Source organism: Moschus berezovskii, chromosome 18, assembly GCF_049115385.1.
Source record: "Moschus berezovskii isolate FMDL1 chromosome 18, NW_MosBer_1.0, whole genome shotgun sequence".
Classification (NCBI taxonomy): domain Eukaryota; kingdom Metazoa; phylum Chordata; class Mammalia; order Artiodactyla; family Moschidae; genus Moschus; species Moschus berezovskii.
In genome coordinates this window covers 68,684,129-68,688,427 of record NC_142477.1, presented here as the reverse complement: position 1 = coordinate 68,688,427, position 4,299 = coordinate 68,684,129, and positions in this window count along the sequence as shown.

The window sequence follows — 4,299 nt, the reverse complement described above, 5'->3', positions numbered from 1 at the left end:
ATACATGTAAGTGATATCCTACGGTATTTGTCTTCTACTTACTGCACTTAGTATGATAATCTCATGTCCATTCATGTTGCTGCAAACGACAGTGTTTCATCCTTTTTTTTAATGGCTGAGCAATTGTGGCTCAGCAGTAAAGAATCCACCTGCCAATACAGGAGACCTGGGTTCAATGCCTAAGTTGGGAAGATCCCCTGGAGAAGAAAATAGAAACCCACTCAAGTATTCTTGCCTGGGAAATCCCATGGACAGAGGAGCCTGGAGAGCTGCGGTCCATGGTGTTGCCAAGAGTACGACATGACTCAGCAACTTAGCAACACTTTATATACATGAAAAGTGAAAAGTGTTAGTTGCTCAGTCGTGCCTGACTCTTGCTATTGTAAATAGTTTTGAGTTAGAGAGTTTGTCTTTTCCAGATATCTGCTTAGGAGTGGGATTGCTAAATCATATGGTAACTCTATTTTTAGTTTTTAAGGAACTTCCATACTCTTCTCCATAGTGGCTGTACCAATTTACATTCCCACTAACAGTAACCATTCTAAAGTTTTTTAAAAATACATTTAAGCAGTGGTTACCCCCAAGTGTGAAATTGGAGCAGTTTTGAGGTAATGATTGTGAGTGCAATGGGGCATCTTTCCACTTGACTTTTACTATTTTCACTTAAAAGTTTTTATGATAATATGGTATTGCTTTGCTGTAAAAACTATTTCTTTTATTCAAAAATATCTTTACATTGTTCAGAAAGGGAAAGAATTTCTACCTTAAGTGTTTAAGCTCCTCTAAGATTGTAGTCACCAAGCTTGTCATGACCAAAGTGTTATTCATTGAAAAGAAGAGGTGAACAGAGACAGGGGGAGGCTGTGAACCTTGGGAAGAAACCATTGTTCAGAGTCAGGCTTCCCTGCACTTGAGTTTCGGCTGTGAGCACGTGACCAAGGTCTGTGAGCATCACACTATGAAAGCTGACCACAGGGAGAGTTCAGATAATTATGAAATGAAACTGTGTAAGTTAGCCTGATGTCCAGTTATCAGCTTCTGATCCAAAAGGGCAAGGTGTCTCCTAATTTTCCCTCGACATGGTCTTATACACTCAGAATGTTTTCAAAGTTCATACACACCGCTGTGTCATGGAACACACATGCACACACACTCACACCCCAAACAGAACTTCTATTCTCCTGAGACTGAGAAACTTAATCAGGTTTTTCCCTAAGACCTAGCACTAGCTATGGTATTTTCCAGAGTCCTAGCAGGTATTTAGAGGATAAAGAGCTCTGCTGATGCAAACCAAACAGGGCAGCCTTCAGGATCCAGAACAAAGCAGTGACAGGTGGAGAAGGGAGTGGAAGCAAGAGGGAAGAGTGGAAAGATTCTTATAGAACATCATATCCAGGTATCAAAGAACATATTTTAAAACCCAGTCACAGCCATATGCCACAAATAAACCTGCCTGGTGGGGCTAAGCTTCAGGGTGCTGGCAACCAGAGTTTCAGGCCAAGAGAATTAGAAGGAAACTACCAGTCTCTAGAATACTCTTGTCAATGATGATCTATTGAATTGTGACGTTTGTAGGCTGCAGTATTCCTTCAAGCCCCAGTGTAGGTCCAGGCCCTTTAAATAGTCTGTGTTTCAGTTGCCTTTTTGACTCTCATAATCCATTTGCAAATCTCCAGGCCTTGCCAAATGTCCTTACTCTAACACTGCAGTCTGAGAGTTACGCTCTCAGCATCATGTTCTGAAATGCTGACTGTTTCTAAATTCCTGAATCAAGAGGGTTCTATCTACCAAGTTAACTATGTCCTCAGTGTTTCCCATGCATCAGTTTTTAAGCACTGGCATATGTCTTAAGGTAAGAATTGTTTATTTTTACCTTCTCACGTCATTAAAATACCTTCTCTCTTAAGGGAAGTTTTTCAGCAACATTCTCTCTTACCAACTACATTAAAATCTCTCGGGAAACCGTCCTCTGGCAAGTACAGTCTTCCTTCTACAAAAAACTTTTCCTCATGGTGGAATCATAAGCAGTAGTCTCTGAGGATATATACACCAACCCCTTCATCTGACTAATGAGAAAAAAACCCTTCCTGCTTTGTCCTTTTTTTAATGACAGCGTTTAGATTTCTCTCCCTCTCTCATTTATTCTCCTTTATCATTTATCTTTCAACCAAGGTCACCTGGTGGTGGTGGTTTAGTCTCTAAGTCATGTCTGACTCTCGTGACCCCATGGACTGTAGCCAGCCAGGCTTCTCTGTCTGTGGGGTTTTCCAGGCAAGACTACTGGAGTGGGTTGCCATTTCCTTCTCCAGAGGATCTTTCTGACCCAGGGATCGAACCTGCATCTCCTGCATTGTAGATGCTTTTCTGCATTTCAGGCAGATGTTTTACTGCCAAGCCACCAGGGAAGCCCCTAAGATCTCCTACATCTCTAATAACCTAAGATAAAAACTGTGGAGTTTCTTTCTCCCAGAGAGCTTTTCCTATATTCCACTCCCCGCATCAGGTGACTGATGACATTGGGATTCCTTCTCTTAGTGTCTAGGAGGCTCTCTGTTTGGGATGTAGACTTTTGCTATGAGTGGTTGTTTCAGTCTTCAGCTTCCGGGACCTGGTGCTAGCACACTTCCACCACGCTTGGACACACTTTGCTCCAGAACTTTTCTGGATCCTGTGGTAGAGTCGATGGAGTTCCCACCGTGCAGTGGGCACCTTCACAATCACTTTCCACCCGATACACACACACTTGGTCCTCACAATGTGGAATCGTGAAACAGAATTACTGTTCCCATTTTAAAGGGGAAGAAACAAATCTTGATGATCCAATGTCCCATCTGAGGCAGCTTAGCTAGCTGGGGACAGAGCAGGGGTACGAACCCCAGCGTGCTGGCTCCAACACCTCCACAGCCCTCTTCTCTGTGTCGCTGACTGAGTGCTCTGCTTTCGTCCTCTCTTTCACACTCTGCCCACCCTCTCAGGTCATGTCACCAGAAGAGAGATGAGAGAATGACAGAGAGGAACACACCACCGTCCCTCCCGTGGTCCACCTAGCGTCGCAGTCCCCCTCTGCTTTTTCTCTTATAATCCCCAGAAAGAATCAGTGGCATTAGTTTCTGACTCTGCTCCTTCCTGCTCTTCTACCCTCTTGTTCACATTCATTGAATGCTAGGTTTACTACAACATTTCTCTAATAGTAACTTTCAGATTGTGTTTTAGGTTATTTTCTACCTTTATTCATTGCAAGCTCAGTTTTCTCCACTCTCAAAATAGTCTCTTAGAGATTGTGCCTATCTATAAACTCTGTTCCTTCCCTGTTTGCTTCAACTGAATACTTGGATACTTTCGGGCAGCTTTGAAGATACAACAAAGGGGACGAATATATGTTCCCATGGACCAGTTTATGGTAGAACAACACCCCCCCCCCTACAAAAAAAGCTGTCACACCAAAACATGACCCATAAAATAAAAATATGATAAACTGGGCTTGATTAAAATTAAACCTTTTGTGCTTTAAAAGACCCCACGAAGAAAACCAAGTCTCTTGACTGAGAGAAAATATTGGCAAATCAAGTATCTAATGAAAGATTTATATCCAGAATATATAAGAACCTGCACAACTCAATAATAAAAAGATAACACAATTTAAAAATGAGGAAAAGATTTAAATAGAGATTTTAATAAGCGTATGAAAAGGTGTTCATGTCATTACTCATCAGCGATATGCAAAGTAAAGCAATGAGTTACCTTTTCACACTCATTATAATGACTAAACTCATGACAGGCAATAACAAGTGATAGAGGCTGTGGAGAAATAGGAACTGTCATTGCTGATGAGGATGTAAAATGGCAGAGCCACTTTGGAAAATAATTTTATAGTTTCTTAAAAAGTTAAGCATAAACTTACTGTGTCACCAAACAATGCCACTCTGAAGTACTCAGCTAAGAGAAATAAAATCAAACATCCACACAAACACCTGTACAGAATGTTCCTCACAGTATTATCCATAGAAGCCAAATTTAGGCCAACTGGAAGAAGCCAGATATACATGAAAGTACATACTGTATTCCATTTATACAAAATCTGTAGAGTCGGAGATTAGGTTAGTTTCTGAAGCTGAGGGTAGAGTGGACATGGAAGACACTGCTTGAAACAGTGGATAAGTTCTGAAACTGGGTGTAACGATGATTATATAACTGCCAATTGTTTAGGAATAATTAAACATTTATAATAGGTAAAGTATGTGGTATGTAAATTAGAAAATGGTTTTTTATTTAAACTTTGCTAAGTTTCTTAACTTTATT